This window comes from Mixophyes fleayi, chromosome 2 (assembly GCF_038048845.1).
Source record: "Mixophyes fleayi isolate aMixFle1 chromosome 2, aMixFle1.hap1, whole genome shotgun sequence".
NCBI classification, from domain to species: Eukaryota; Metazoa; Chordata; class Amphibia; order Anura; family Limnodynastidae; genus Mixophyes; species Mixophyes fleayi.
Genome location: NC_134403.1, coordinates 81,514,565 through 81,532,294, shown reverse-complemented (window position 1 = coordinate 81,532,294; position 17,730 = coordinate 81,514,565). Strand labels below are relative to the sequence as shown.

General features: G+C 38.1%; 1 protein-coding gene across 16 annotated transcripts in view; it reads right to left on the bottom strand.

Annotated features, from left to right (window-relative positions):
• R3HDM2 (R3H domain containing 2) overlaps nt 1-17,730 on the bottom strand; it is a 95,756-nt gene that overhangs the window by 47,728 nt on the left and 30,298 nt on the right. Inside the window, exon 1 of one of the 16 annotated variants that reach the window (XM_075199387.1) lies at nt 8,098-8,276. The exons of the other annotated variants lie outside the window; for them this stretch is intronic. The gene's annotated coding sequence lies outside the window, so the exon portion shown is untranslated. Of the gene's footprint in view, nt 1-8,097; nt 8,277-17,730 lie in introns of those variants that run through there. 16 annotated transcript variants of the gene reach the window in all.

The following is a 17,730-nucleotide window of genomic DNA, read 5'->3' as shown; positions in this document are numbered from 1 at the left end:
CTGTATTTTACGTTTTTCCTCCTCTCAAAGTTCCATGCTGAAACGTCATGTCACCAATAAGACACTAAGGCATCTATTACAGCCATGATAGCCGTAATAAGTATATTTATATATGACCCTGACCATGCTGGGTTAACACATGAGCCAACACCTGTGTAAAAGCCATTGCTTTCAATATGCTTACCGATACAGTACCTTTAGCTACTGCATTCCATTATCGATCACTGCCCACCATATACTATAATTAATGACAGAACACACAAAACTATTGACAATAATGCATTCATGAATTCAAGTGCACCGCCAACATTACACTTGGGTTGTCAATGACATTGCCTAATTAAAAAAAAACATAAAAAAAAAAATGGTAAAATCAATATGAAACAGAAGTAACAAGGTGAACATTAGTCTTTGCATTTAGAAGCCTTGCAGTACTGAGAAGCTAAACAGTGCAATTAAAATCATGCATTTTCCTCTGAATAAAGACATTGCTCAGTTTAATTGCTAAAGCATATTTTTATGGCAGATTGTATTTATATTTACTGTTAATGGATACGGACAATAAATATTCTGTATCAATTTAAAGAGAGCCCCCAAATTTTGAGGATGTCACCCTGAACTACTAAGGAAGAGTAACATTAGTAAGAAGCAAGTAAACTGTTATGGGGATGAAACACATTGGTTTCATTAACCCTGTACCCACATCCGCTTGTGGTCAGGAGTGGCAGCACAGCAAAATCCTTTGTATGCTGCCAGCTCTAGTCACTACGTGAACGTAAGTCGATAAATTGAGTGTGACAAGTTAATAACTTGTAACATGCAAAGTCAGTGGCGTTTTCTTACCAGCAGTAACTGGCCTTGTACAAAACAAAGATATGACTTTTCTAATTTATTTAGGGAAACTTTTTTTTTTTTATTACATTAAGTACAGTACCTGAGATTTTCCACATCACATACTTGTCAAGGTTACATTGAACCACTAATAGTCAGTACTACAAAATTAATATATAATTTTAAAAAATGGCCTACTGATCATGTAAAATCATAATTTGATATAATACATTTTAATCACTCTAAAATTGGAGAGAGCAGGTGAAAACAGCAATAAAAGTATAAAAAGTGTCAGGAAATCACACCCGAAATCACGTTTTAAGAACAGACTAAATAAAGAAGTGCAAATCAGGACCTAAATATAACCCCTATTCTCAAGCACTGCAGGCTCGTTGTTACAGAGGGTCTACAATCTATGGCAATGTAGTCTACCCATTTCAGAGTAACATTTTACCAATTTCTAGAATAAGTATGCACAAGCTACTGACGTGGTAGTGGTGTATTGTAGCAAGTGAGAGCAATGTTGAACAAAAAAAAAAAAAGACATCCAGAGACAGTCGAGATAGTTCTTACCCAGCTAATGTTTTTCCTCTGCCCTGGAAATCCCTTTTTTTTTTTTTAAACACGCTTATAAAAAAAAAAGAAAGAGTGGTTAAATATTTAAAGGAAATTTAAAATGGAAGAAATTGCATCATTCAAAAATGTTAAAATGCTCTGAGAAGCCAAATATAATTAAAAGTCTTATGCATAGAGAAATATAATTAAGATCATTTTTAATGCTTTCCCCCTGTTTTTTTTTTTTAATGTTTTCTTTACTGGTTTGCAGTATCCTGAATATGTCACTGTTGCATGCATGGTCTATAGAAATCATTTTGGGGACAGTTTTTAGACAGTGTAAAACATCACGCTTGCAGGTTGTAAAAAAAATAAATAAAAATAGTGTCAATTTTGAGAGGTCACACAAATAACAGCACCTGATCCTAGAAATATTTCTCTACTTGTCAAAATAGTGACAATCCCTTCTGGATAGAATTACTTTACAGTGCACCTGTAACCGCCAGGTATTAGTGGTTGGCATTCTAAGGGGGGAATTCAATTGGCCGCATTACTGTTAAAAGTAACGCGCCTGCGCATTATTACCGTTATTACGGTAGTTTTAACTCCAGCTTTTTGCTCGCAGCAGAAAGCCGGGTTAATATTACTGTAATAACGGCAATATCTTTAACACGGCGGTACTTCGGGAGGGGGGGGGGGGATTGAATTACCCCTATGGGCTGCACCAATATTTACGAGAATGCGGCCTATTCATTCAGGGGGGGAATAGGGACAGCAATAAGGAACATAGAGCACCCTCAGTTATGTCACTTGTTCCTGGTGAATACGCTGCATTCTCATAAACTTTGGTTAAACCTACAAAATATCAAACTACAGTCATGTCCAAAAGTTGAGAATGACAAGTATTGGTTTTCACAAAGTTTGCTGCTTCAGCAGTTTTAGACCTTTTTGTCAGATGTTGCTATGGCATGCTGAGGTAAAATTACAATCATTTCATAAGTTTCAAAGGCTTTTATTGACAATTACATTAAGTTTATGCAAGGAGTAAATATTTGAAGTGTTGACCTTTCTTTTTGAAGACCTCTGCAATTCGCCCTGGCATGCTGTCAATCAACTGGGCCACATACTAACTGATGGCCGCCCAGTCTTGCCTAATCAATGCTTGGAGTTTGTCAGAATTTGTGGGTTTGTTTGTCCACCCGCTTCTTGAGGATTGACCTCAAGTTCTCAATGGGATTAAGGTCTGGGGAGTTTGCTGGCCATAGACCCAAAATTTCGATATTTTGATCCACGAGCCACTTAGTAATCACTTTTGCCTTATAGCAGGGTGCTCCATCATGCTGGTAAAGGGATTGTTCGTCACCAAACTGTTCTTGGATGGTTGAGAAAAGTTGCTCTTGAAGGATGTTTTGGTACCATTTTTTTATTCATGACTCTGTTGCAACCCACACACATGAATTGTCTCAGGATGCTTTACTGTTGGAATGAAACAGGACTGAAGGTAGCTGTGAGGAAACCGGGTTTAACGTAATCTTCTGCGCCGCACCAGCTGGCCTACCCGGTACCTATCCAAGGTTCAAAATCACCCAGGCAAATATCCGAAATAATACAAATAAGTTTAACAAAATGGTATCACAAAACAACAATAAACATATTTAAATAATAACTTGCAACAAACAACACTACAGTCTGGCACAGACAACATACAGGGTATAATGAAAACACCTCACCAGTATCTTTGTCACTTTCAGGGACTGCTGTCCATCAATCCAAGCTTATCCCCCTCTCCCCTTTAAGGCTACCAGCAAAGGTAGCAGCCTTGCATCACTGTCACTCCACTTTCAGCGGACAAACAGCTCCCCAAAACCTGGAGAGGTAGTTCAGGGCAACGGCAGTACTCCAGGGACCGATTGTCCCTTTCCTGTCAGGGGCAGAGATTTATATCTCAACGCCAGAAATGACTTCAGCTATCACTTGGAACTGAATGCCAATTTGCTGTACTCTAGAGCGCTCTTTTAAGCCCAAAAATGACCTCATCAGCAATTTCAGGACCTGCCTGATTGGTCCTTTTCTGTGTTTACCTTTTCACAGGTAAACATACAGTCAAAGGGATAGCAGATGAGTCATTCCTGATTTAATTAGGAACAGGTATTGTTCTGTGGTTATACAGCAGGGTTTGGAGAGATGACAATCCATTTTGCATTTAAATGTAAATGTGTCTGCAGTCCTCTGTAATTAAACATGGAGCTCACATCTAAACAAAGACAAGAGACCCCCTGGTGTGATGTACATTCATACGGGACTGGTGGACAGTAACCCTTTTGCCTTGACTGAAACAATGGACTAGTCTGCAAGATAACGATACATGCTGGCAGACCTATTACTACTTTCAAAATAGAAGATACACAAGTCTAAATATGTGTGAGAAATATGGGGAACCAGAGGGCTAGAAAAAGTATATGGTTTTATAGTCCGCAGTTGACGGTCTTGGCACTTGCTGGACGTTCTTTGGCGCCCTGGAGCCTTCTTTACGACTATTGAACCCCTCTCCTTGAAGTTTTTGCTGATCTGATAAATGGTTGATTTAGGTGCAATTTTGCTGCAATATCCTTGCCTGTGAAGCCCTTTTTGTGCAAAGCAATGATGACTGCACATGTTTCCTTGCAGGTAACTATGCTTTAGAGGAAGAACAATGATTTCAAGCACCATCCTCCTGTTCAAGCTTCCAGTCTGTTATTCAACTCAATCGGCATGACAGAGTGATCTCCAGTCTTGTCCTCATCAACACTCTTACCTGTGTTAAGGAGAGAATCACTGACCTGATTTTAGCCCTGCCACAAAAGGACCAGCTGACATGTAGTGGAAATGTTGTTTTTGGGATTAAGTTCATTGTCATGGCAAAGAAAGAATTGCAATTCATCTGATCACTCTTCATGCCCTTTTGAAGTATATGCAAATTGCCATCATAAAAACAGTCAGCAGACTTGATGAAAAATATTTGTGCCATTCTCAAAACTTTTGGCCATTACTGTATAAGGACTACAATATTTTAAAGAATTTTCTCGATGCAGATCTGAACTTGTTTTGAATGTTCAACTAAAGCAATGATGTAAAACATACAGCAACTTCCCAGTTACACAGACTATTTTTAGAAAACGTAAAATTTCATGTAATTATTAATAATGAATAATAATAATAATGGTAATAATGAATCATGTAATTCAAGCATCGTCCTTTAACCAACAATTCTTTAACCGATAACCTGTCTGTGAAACGTGTGATTATGAGGTAGGCAAAAATGTCATGCAAATAATATTTTGTTCTAATAAGGGTTATTATATTTTATAAAAGGAATACAATAAATGCAATCTTTTACGCATATCTAATTATACAATAAACTGTATACAGAGCTAGGGCATTCAGGACTTGCGCACATGTGCTTACATGTGAGATTCTATATCAGGAAACATGCTGAATTTTATTAGTATGATATAATATCAGGGAGAACATGCTCTTGCACATTTTCATTTTTAAAAAATAATCTGTGTAAAGATACCACAGGATCCCTCCCTTCTGCATTTTGGGTTCAAAGCAATCAATTCTACTGATGGTCAGGATTTATATATCCCTACCTCCCCTTGTCTGCCCTAACATGTTCAAGCCCGAGGACTGATCACTACAAATAACGAAAGACTGCATTGCAGACCTATTGGCAGTTAATAGGTTACTACATTTTTTTTTTAGCCTGGGAACTGCCATTGACGTCACAACAGTCACTTGGCAACCAAGACATAGGGATATCCTCCATGGGGGTTCCCTGAATAGCTTACATGGAAATTATCCTTTTCTTACAATTATGTCAAGACACAGTAATACAGTAGGGCACTTCCTAAGCTTATCAAGGTCAACGCAGGGTTATTTGTGCCCTGGTTTTCTTAGAATTTTCTCAACAGCCAATGCTGATAATCCGCTCCCAGTCTCTCCCCTCTCCATCTTTCGACTTCACACTGCCAACCTGCGTCATACAGACGGAAATCCCAGCTGACGTAGATGCATCAGGACAGATGCTATGCAGCTTGTTTGAGAGAGGAGGAGAAGCAGATTCTAAGGAGGGCAGAATTGATGAAGTAGCAGAAACAGCAATTTTAACATAAGCTTTTCATTTAAATTAAGCACAAAAATCACAGTCACCAATAACATTTAAAAAATGTGCTTATTCCTTTTGTGTCAGATAAATTAAAGTCTTATTATGTAAGAACATATTGTGCTTAATGATACAAATTAGCTGAGTGGATTAAATGAAAAATGGAGTGAATTTAGTAGCACTGGTAAAATAAAGTTGCTCCCAGCAGGTCACAAAACAAATTGGAATAGTAGGGGTAAGAAAACAAAAAGGGAAGAGGATCTTCTTTTAAAATAAGTTTGCGGCACCTCCAATGGATTGTTAGCTGTGTGGTGCTACATCCTAACCAGCATGGGTCTGATTTAGTACAACGACCCATGAACAGCCCTCTTATGGGAATTGTCTGTAACCAAATAATTTATCCAAACTGAAACTGAGCAGTGCATTATGCTGTTATGCAGTACGTTATATCTCATCTGATAATTGGCGAGTGATAGGTAACAAGGCAAAGTAATAATCTGATGGCTGAAATGTATCCCAAAATTCAGAGCAGGTGTAAAAAAAAAAAAAAAAGAAAAAGAAAAGTGTAGCAACAAACACACACATTCAGCTCCTGAAGTATATGCCCCCCCCGCCCCCCCATAATCTTGAGATATGGGAGGGTGTCTTACATTACTGCATAGGCCAGTAAAACGGCTTGATGGCAGAGAAAAGAAATGGCTTATTTTATGTCCCACCAAAGCAAGAGGGGACTGCGACGGCTGTTAGCAGTTAAATAATACATCTTTCAAGATGGCAAATAGGCACATTGTTGAAACACAAGTAGAAAGATATTGCCACACCATGATATCGGGGGGCTCAAGCAAGAGAGGGTTCCAGACACTTGTCTATAACTGCTACATACAATTACTGGGAACTTAGACTGCCCAGCCTTTATAATCATCTTTAAGCACTTGAGGTGGCACGGAAGCAAGTTAGGGCTAGAAATGACAGCAGACTCTTGATTGAAAGACCACAGAGATTATCCTATAAAGAGCCAGCTACCATTTAGCTTCCTGCTTTGAGTTCTCAGAGAGAATAACTAGAGGAAGCCAGCAGCGAGTACCATGACTATCTTGAATTAAACAAATGATGGATTTTCAAAAGAGGTGCCCCCACTGTAGGCAAAACACATGTATTGAAGTAGGTGAAACCACTTAAGTACAATGTAATAACATAGATGCCAAAACTCAAAGCATCGTGGTCCAATGAGAGTTGGGAACTGGTAGTCTCATTTGCACCTTATGTGGCCTATGCTACTTTTCCAGTATCTGCATTTTTCCACCAACCGGAAAACAGGAAAAAAAAATCCCATTGGTGTGCGAGCCGGTGGGAATGTGCTTTTGATAAGCAGGTGGCTGTGGGGGATGTAGTGAAGGAGGGGGTTTGCGAGGGCTGTTAGCAGTTGTCTGTTTCTTTTTTTGCCTAATTAAAAATAAAACAGAAGCTAGACAAGGACTCGGCACATGGCACTAGTTTTTAAGAGACATTTGTCTGTGGCAAGAACAAGCAGCAATTAAGGTGGGAGAAAATGAAGTCAAGCCTCTGCAATCTGTCGATTTACTTATATACCTTGTAGAAAGCTACCCCACAAAAACAAAAAAAAAAGAGAAAGCTATTTACAGTTTTTACCATATTTTTAGACCTTACGTTCACATTTATTAGTTCTTTAGTGGTCCTTTTATTTTAAAGATGTCACACAAATAAAATATCATCTCATGAACCACTGCAAGCATCTTACAATGTGTTCTGCAGTGAGTATATTAATTCTGCAATGTAGACAAAGCAATAATTTTGAAAGCAAGAATAGATTTTATAAGCAGAAGTAACCATGTAAATCCAAGCACAGAACGCAGCCGAGGCTCCATTTCTGTTCCAGTAACATTTTTGGGCAAGTTGAAAGAACATATTGGGTCATTGAAACATAATCAGAAAACAGTGTGTGTACAACAGGAAGACATGTATTAGAAGTGATCGATTTCTTCATCAAAGCTTAGCAGCTGACAATGGGAATCCCCTAAATGCCAAAGGCACAACTATGACGTCATGAAAAAAAATGAATGGATGGAGGGGTGAATGAACAACAAAAAATAAGCAATAATGAGCCTGTAACACAATTCTTCTGCACAGACTATGCATTGTTCTCTGTGAGAAAATCACCAACATATGATTGCCTAACATTTAGGTAAATCAATTCTATTGCAGAAAATATAATATATAGATCGATACATGCACATTTCAGCTTTCTGAATCATTTCATTCCATGAACAGACATAAGAGACAAGCACCACCAAAAATGATGAACATAGATATGTTTATGATACACAATAAGAGAGCATGAATGTGTCCATACATTGAGTCTCTCTCAATAGGAATTGCTGCAAACATGCCTTGTGCGCTTATGTATATTTTCAACCTATTTATCGAGAAAAGGGGAGTGAAAAGCATCAAATGGCCTGATCGTTTCTGACAGAGTTTATGAATGGGATAAAACACTAAACAGGAAGGGATGGACCGATGACCGCTGCATACAAATTAGTTGCACTCACCGTTGGGTGGGGGTAAGAGGGACTCTGAATCTGACGAAAATCAGCTATTCCACCCTATGAAGGAGATCATCTTTATGAGGTGCTGGAGCAGATTGATTTCAACAACGATTCGGAAGCTGGATTTTTTTTTCCCTTCACAAACCGTTTTTCTCACTAACTGCTTCAGATTTCACCCCCTCCCTTTTTCTTTTTTTGCTCTCCTTGTGAATGGAGTGCTATGGACTCTGGCTGCCTTTCCTTTGCCAAGATAATTGCTCTGACAAGCTGCTCTGAAGCAGGGCAGAGCCCAGCTGTTCCCATCCGCTGTCACACTGAGAGTTCTGCCAATAGTGGCGCACACAGCCACCCACACACACACACGCTCACTCTCCCTCTTGCTCTCATTCAAAACACTCTTTAATGGAACAACCTCCACAGCTGCTTAAAGACACAGTGTACCTTGCAAAGGAGGTGGGGGGTGGCAAACAAACGCAAACATTGTGGGTAACAAACAAAGCCAGGATCATAACCTTCAGTACAAGAATGTATTACCAACAAGGCAAAACATGACTATACACACCTATTCCACATGAATTAGACATAAGAAAGCACTGAAAATACTGCAGTCACCGGATTATTGAACCATGTGTGCACTTGCTGGCTGGTCACACGGACGGCAGTGTAAACGGAGGATCAGATGGGGAAAAAAAACAAACCACCAGAAAAACATATGCTTTTGTCCCAGCACTGTGACTCAGGGTTTCCACTGTTGCCATGTGCATCTTGTTCAATACATAGTGCAAAGTGAGGTTTATTCAGAGGAGCATTTTAAAGCATTTTCTCAAGAATAAAGTTCATCAAAAAATGCCTGAAACAATGTCTACTATTAGCCATAGTTATTCATTGGCTTTCAACTGCTCTTCCTCCAGAGGAATGAGAGCAAAAATATTGTACTCCAGACAAAGTAGCATCAAAGACCAGCAAAATGTGGATGCACATAAACAACATTGTGCAGAATTTGCATTTACTTGTGTTATTATGGTTTTTGTGTGGATATAATTTTGCAGTTTTGTTTTTCCTGCTCTATAGCTGGAGCCGTTATGGTAGGCCATAAGGCTGATTTGGTGTTTTATCAATCATAGATTGTACAGATAGATTTTGGGACAGTTTGTTTTTTTCACAATTTATGTACTGGTTACATATGATTAGCTTCATGTATGAATTTAGTTGGATAGCACGCCTATATGTATGGTTGATGTGATCTGCAGTTCAATATACTCAAAAAGAGCGGTTTCACATTCCAGGATTTGGCATTCTATATATGCTTGTTATTGCTAGGTCCAGTGACGATTCCATCATCAGATTCCATATTCTATGAAGGGTGGAAGTGTCACTCTGATTTAAATTGGTTGTCAGAGACCGTTGTCAGAGTACCGAAAGAGACGCTCTGGCCTTAACTGATCTGTATAAAACTTATTCAGATAACCTGAAGCAACATTATGGTGCTGTGTACAAATTCGTAAGTCCATGTAAGTAATTGTTTGTCCGTGCGTATTTGGAATGATTTATGTATAGAATATATAAACCCTTCTAACTTTTGATATTATATACCCCATGAGGAAGTCATAAGGGCCAATAGGAGTCTAGACAAAATGCATTGGTGACATTTGTTTATTGCTCTTAAATATTGTTCTTAAATATCATTTAATCTTAATACAATTTACTGCACTAGAAGGCACCTTTTGTCTATTATTATCCTCCATTAGATTTTCGCTGGTTTAGTGGGGAATTCAGGGATACATTCAGATAAACTAACATCCCTTCATCCTCTTCCCCAACAGACCAGGTGACAAAGTAAGCCCATCCGGTCACAGGTCCAAATCTGTACTGAACATTTTTCCACCTGTTATTACTACTGCCCATCCCACACAGTCAACAACTTTACTTTCTTACTCTTTCCTCTAACCCCCCCCAAGCACACTGCCTCTGTGGTATCCTTAAATCCACCCTCACATCCAGACCCTTTTACAGTCCTGTACCTTCCTCCACAACACAAAAGTAGGCCCATCCAGGAAGTATTTACAACCCTGGTTCACTCACTCATTATTTCCCGCCTTATCTAGTGTAACCTCCTCTTCACTAGTCTTCCCTCTACAATACAACCTGAATGCTGCGGGTAGACTACTCTTCCTCTCCTGCCACTGCTCATCTACTGCCCCACTCTGTAAACCCCTCCACATTGTGTATTTGGGCGAGTAGCTTGAACTGAATCCTGGAAGTATGCCCACACTAATGCTTCCACTCCATATATCTCTGACCTTCTCAGGAGAGGTAACCTAGATAAATAGACACACACCTTTTCATTGGGACATTATAAGGAAAGATCATTTAAAAACGTTGATTATTAAGTATTCGAGGTCCAAAACAAGCTCACTTTCAATTCTGAGAGATGTTTTGTTCCAAAGGGACTACATGGAAAAGCTAAGCGAGCATTCTACAATTTTTGCAATAATCTGACCACTGAAAGTATGCAATATTAATTTTTGCATTGCATAGTATAGCGAAGTGCCTCGAATCCCAGTGATGTCACAAACTGTGACTAGATATTGATTCTGCCAACAAAAGGTGGCAACAGGAGCACTTTCATGATAAATGTAGAAATCAAGTTCTCTGTTAAGGATAACCTACCTTTTTTTAAGTGTACTTAAAAAAAGGTAGGTTGAGTGGATATATTCTAAAAACAGACAGACCATTTAAAATATCTAAATTACATAAATTAGTCCCCAAAGATTGTCCAAAATGGAGCGGAAAAGTAAATCAGACCCTGCACCAGAAGATTTTTAATGTCCTTAAAGGAGAATTATTGCATTTTTGAGAAAAACATTTTTTAGATGCCCCTCTTATGCACAGTGCTACAAAATAATCTACATATCTCATGGGGAACACTACATTGGGTAAAGATTCTCTATAGGCAGCTTAATTTGTATTGGACAAGAGTCATGCAAAAGTCAACAAAGCCTGGCTCAGGAACAATAAGATTAGAGGAAATATTACCTGAAAGCCCTCCAAACATTCTCTGCTTGTGACGCATTCTCTAAATCTAGGCTCTTTAGCAGGTGTCTCGTGCACTGTTTGTCCACTCTCTATAGTTAGACTAGCTAAAAGCAGGGAGATTTTAAATCATTTCACACACTAAGAGAAATTGTCATTTAAAAATGGCAGCAAATTACATATGTAAAGTGAATAACAATTTCTTTATTTATTTATTTTTTCACATACAAATAAGTAGAAGAAAAAACAGTTTGTCAAGTGACCTGGCATATGAATTTTTATTTTATTTTACTATACATAGTACATCTATGTATTGGTTTTCTAATTTGTTGCACAAATTATTAAAATCAATGCATGACTCTAGGGCTTTTCATTGGGTCAAATCAGAGGAACTTACTTATTCAATTAACTATAAGTCCCTCCAGTGCTAAAATGGACAGCAGCTGCTTAAACTCAGAACCCACACTGCCTGAAGGGAACATTCATGCTTCTCCAATTCCTGATATATAACAGAAAACTAAACAATATTTCTATTATTTACTGCAGTTGAATGTTTTCCCAGAATTCCTTGCTATGATATAACCCAGTGTCCGCATCGCAGGACATGAACCAAATCTGTCAAGGGCTAAAGGCAAGCACGTGGCAGCTAATAAGACTGGAAAATTATCAATCCACTCAGCTCTGAACAATGATAAATAATTCAAGGGAGAAAAGAAAAAATCTCCAGCAATAAGAATAGAGAGAAAAAAAAAAAGACTAAAAATAGCATACACCATTCTGTCTGAACAGGGGAGGAAACCAGTGCCTGAAGAGTATTTTGGGGGTGAGTGAAGATCCTTGCTCCAAGGGTATCTAAATAGCTAACAGTTTTACCATTATACATCACTATGGTTACAAGCTTTAAAACACTGTAAAAAGGGACAATCTCAAATCTATTGCCAAAAGTGGCACCTAGGCAGGAACGCTTAAAAAAACATCTATTATATAATGCATCAGTAAAATAACTTCAAAAACGGATATAAAAAATGTGAACTAAAAAGGTAGCAGTTAAACAGAATGCATATTTCTGCTACTAGTCTTTCAGTCTACCAATACTGTTGCCAAATTCTGATAAACAACCTAAGTTTATATTGCTGCTCCCTTTCTCTACAGACTCCAGATTAAAATTAAATATTCTGTCTATAAAAGGAAACCACCCCCTGTCCTCGTGACTTGCTACATTCCTTCCTCTTATTACATCTTGATCTTCGGAAGTACCTCACCTGCCATGTTCAAATTTTCCTCATCTTTAACCACTAGCATTATTATCATCCCTTTTCAGGCATAAGTTGCAAAGCTGCCCTACCATCTACTAGACAAATGTTTAGCAAGCTTCTCCCTATCCTAGCCGGAGTTACTGAAGTGTGGGGAGGAAGTCCAGGGAAAAAAGAGTGGGTTGTTCTAGAGTGGAATAAAGGGCGAGACAGGGGTGGACAGTTTGTATCTAGTCCAGCATGAGTCCCAGAGAGATAGGCAGAACCTGAGAGACGAAAGGGAGGAGGCCGCAGGTACTCCCCAGAGGGAAGCTAAAAAGTTGATCCCTATAGTCTGACGGGGAATAGAGGTGACTGCCACCTTGCTCATGTGGGACGACAAAAAGTAGAACTTGATATCCAGGAAGTCTCTGCCCCCATGGGCCCTGGGTTTCTTAAAGACAGTCAGAGATTCTAGGTGGTTTGCCACGCCAGATAGATTTCAAAAAGGAGGAATGCAGGTCTCAGAACATGGAATCTCGTATCCTCACCGTGATGGTCTGGAATAGATACAGAAGTTTAGGGATCAGGCTCATCTTAATGGTGATGATCCCTCCCCAGCCACAAAATTATATAGCTCTGCTACAACCCGAGATCTTGTCCAAATCTTCTCAGGAGGCAGGAGAAATTTTCCTGATAAAGTCGGTTGTACGAGGTGGTGATGTAAACCCACATAGTTTTTTTCCCCTTTAAATAGCAAGGCAAGAAAGAGCCTTTTGAGAATCTACCTTATAACTATTTCTCTTGGCTTTCATCCTACAAATCCTCATCAAAATCTTTCTGGAGGGCAGACAACTATGGCTGACAGTCACATAAAACGAACACATAATTCTCAGCATTTCATGTGAAAACAGAGGGGGGCATTTACAGTGCAACCAAAGCAAAAAAGGGTGGCCCAAATCTAAACAGCTCACTACATTATATGCCATGTGACTGTGGAAGCTATGGAAGTCGCATGATACTGTAAGTGCTGCAAAATTATAAATCATTAATAGCCACCTGAATTAACAAACCAAGGAAAAATGATAATTGCAATTTTTTCTTAAAGCTTGCCACAATAATTTATGTTACAAAATAAAAAAAATAAAAAACACACACTACTTTTTTCATGGGATTGTCGTTTTAATTGCATATCATACAACTTACAGTCTAACAAATGAAGACCCATTGAAATTTTCCATAAATGTGTTAATATTCAAATGTGCAAATTGCACAATTCTATATACTGTCGAAGTCGTATAATTGGATGAACGAAAGTATATTGGTTAATATTGTTTTATCGGTCAGCTGCACTCTGTAACTTTCCAAATAATGTATTACGTGTTTTATTGCACCCTTGAAGGGCATACAAAAGGTTATCTCCAAGCTCCAGAAGTGTACGGTCTATAGTAAAAGAAGAAATCATTTTGAGGATTAAGACTCTCTCTTATGATAACTTGTTTAGATCTACAAACAACGTGGTCATACCCCAAGGGGGACTTGCATTACATAACAATGAAAGGTGGTTCTGACATCCTGCATATAACATCTTTAAGGTGATAGTTAATTATACTATCAAAGGGTGGAACTGTCGAAGTCGTATAATTGGATGAACGAAAGTATATTGCTTAATATTGTTTTATTGGTCGATTGCACTCAGTATGCCACGCTACACGTGGCATACGGCGATCGCAAGGTAAAATAAGCACGTACACACTCGCATTACAACATTTATTTATATAATTCATATTGGTTCCGTTACACTGTAATTTATGAGCAGATAGTATTTGGTTTATTATTAGTTTATATAATATGATTATATGTACACTTCAGTGATATTTAAGGTTCAAGTTATAGGAAAGGTGTCATGTCTAGTATCATATTAAACCCCCAATCATCAGCAGCTGTCCGGTGCATTCGGCGAAGAGATCGCACATTGCATACTTTAGTTGTTGATGTTAGAGAATAAACCTTTGTATGATGCTGGCTATGAAATGCTAATGGACTAAGTTGTAACTGGAGCATTGGCGGGAAGAAAGGAGCAGATCCCCTGGAGAGATTACCCCCACCTTTGGATTCCTTAGATTGAACCAGCCTATGACCTGTTTACCCTGGACCCATCTGATGTCTGGACCTATAGAAGCAAACCACGTCATCTCTATTGTTCACTCTGTAACACTGACTGTATATATAATCATAGCTGCACCCCCACTAGCCTCAGTCTACTCTGATCACAGTATTCAAGGGTGAATTACTGTCCACTGGTGCCCGTGGTTAGCGCAGCGGTATGGTATTTATCTTTTGGTATTGGCTGTACTGTATTATATTATATTACAATCATGTATTGAACTGTTAAACTTTACATCTGCTAAAATAAATCACTTTGTGCTTCGGAAACACAATACAATCGATTGGGCAATGCTTATTTGAAAACGATAAAATTACTTTAATAATACACATTTATTTTAGCAAACTTACAAAAATGTCTTTGGGGGAAAAAAGCATTGCAAGGCATATTAGTGACAAGAAAGCTCAAAGTTAAACATACAGTGGAATATTAAAGAAAAAAAATGTAAGCCAAATAATTTGCTATCTTTTCTACTGCTTCTTCAACATCTATGGTTACATCTGCTATACAGGGTGACCCATTTCTAGCATGCAGCTTACACCATGTAGTGTGATAATTGCAAGTCTCTCAAAATAGTTTTGCTGTTATTTCACCAGTTTGTGTTCTCCTGCTATTCAAAGATCAGCTCAGCATGGTGTCAAACATTTAAAAATCAAGGTGAAGAAAAGAACAAGAAATAAATATTTTCCTGAAAAAAAGCTCTGAAAAGTGTTCAGTCAAAGCTTACAGTTTAATAAAGTAGACACACATTTGAAAAACAGACCTAGCTACGATGATCTTTTCATTTCCCAATAAACTCCTGGAGCTACTAAAAATGATCATTGAGTGTCTTTCTTGCACTTTGCAAGCTGAGCCACAAACCCTGACTTGCACTGAGAAGCCCAAACAACGGTGAAACAGTCTGTCTGCAAATGGCAGTAACGTCCAAGCCCTTACTGGCATAGCACTTGGTACACAATTTAATTCAAACAGAGGCTATACACATTTCATAAAAGATTGCTCTCGAACTCGAGATGCACAATAAACTCCCTAGCTCTTGTCTTTGTTTAAGAAGCACGACTTGGACTCACATTTACAAGCATTATGTAACCAAAAAGTGCTCCATGTTTTGTTAAGGTAGAGACGGGCAGAATGCACAGTGCTGCTACCATTAAGTAATTGATTATGACCACCTAGCCTACTATTTTAAGTTCCGGTGAACCATTACAGTGAACTATATTGCTGTAGGAAATATACCAAATAGCAACAAAGTTTTTTATTTTTTCTTCTAGTACCATTTATAAAGTAAAAGATGCCCTAAATCAAATAGAATTTTTTTTGTCAGACAAGTCATTATGGGTAAATTTAGAAAACAAATGTACAGGATTCAATTACTATAAGGAAGTTCACTGGGACAAAAAAGCAAGTCTAGCTAAACAAACAAAAATCATGACAACATTTCACTTACAAGGCAACAAGTGTCCCATCTGAACTGACTGTTCCTTTGAGAGTTATTTGGGGTTAATGGTCACTGTTATTTTCAATGAACACAATGGCACTCTCTGAAACTTTACTGGTTTTGTATTCAGCATAGAGACAGATATTATCTGAACACAGATATGAAATAGTGCTTCTAGACGCATATATCCGATTGAGAGATGGATCGATTAAGGTATAATAAATATAATAAGAGTTTGTATGGTAAAAATATTGAAGACTTCATCTATTTAATGTTCATATACGTTATTTTATTTAGTAAAATTATTTGTTTAAGTATTTACTGTTAGAGGAGCCTAAAAACTTAATTAAATTATGATGTATTATCTAAATTAAGCACATCTACAGAGATTTGATCATTTTTGCTGGTAATTAGCACGGTGATAATTTTCTTTATTCTTTGTTGTGGTACATGATTTGTAGCCCTTTCTTTCATCACTGCAGCTTACTTGCAATTTTGTACACATATTCGCATCATTAGAACAGTTTAGTGTTACAATATTGCCCTTTACCTATTTAATAATAATAATAAAAAAAAACACATGGAAGGACGGACTAGATATGTGCCTTCTCAGCTGCCAGTCAGACTGAATCTTCTACATGATGCTCCTACAGCAAAGAAGCGAGGCACCTCATTTACAGCAATAAGATTCTGAACATGCCTTAAGGTTATGCAGCTGTCAATGTGAACATGAGGTGAAGAGAAAAAAAAAGAACATGTCAGTTTTTTTGGAAACCTGTAGAGACCCTGGGTAACCCTTCCCTACCAACAGCATAATTTAAAGGCAGCATACGTTTCTATTTTTTCATTAAGATGCTCCATGCCCTTCGAAGCCTGCAAAATTAGAAACTTTTTCCTGGGGATCCTCCATTTCTGGTGCTACATGTACAGGCTCTGATCGTATGACCACTCAGACCAATAAGAAACTGCAAAGCTTCCTATTCAACCTGCTGCTCATACCCATTTTAGAATGCCAAACAAACGTTTGTAGGTGCTATACTACAGAGAACAGAACACCACCAAGAAAAACTGTTTCAGCATTCAGTTTCTAGGACTCTTCTCTGAGGAAAGCAACAGCCCAATGGAAATGCAACGATTTGCCAAGAATGCTGCTTTAAGACATGTCCGCTTCAGTGGTCTCCCCAGAAAATTTTGCCAGCCGGCAAAAGTTGTATGTATTTTGCCCACCATAAACCATACAAATAGTGCATTATGAAGCTCATCCTTAAATAAATGTTTTTTTTTTTTTTAAGATGTAGTTATATAAATTGCAGACTGCCAAGTGCACGAGGGTCTTTGTTGTTCAAGGGCTAGCAGCCCCACAACACGTGAAGTGATTAAAGTATGAATAATTCTTTAGGTGGAGCACGCCATTATGGTAATTTTTCAGCAAGCATGATGAGGATGACATGCATGAGCATTGCTCAGATGTTGTAAAGTTTCCTAAACAGTCATAATTAAATGTTCTGAGACTATGCCTTTTGTTTATACCCAATTATCAGCTTATTTACTATAATCTATGGGAGCAACTGTAAAATTGCAAAAGAAAAGAGAGATCAAGTAAAAACACACAGCTATGAATAGAACCATATGAGTTTTATGGAGTGATTGACTTAAGGTGTAAGTAAATGCATCTTGTAGGATCCTTGGTCAAACCAACTAATCCAGTTTGAGGGAGGAGTGAATCTGCATTTTTTGTCACTCACTTGACAGAGAAAAATGGTAAA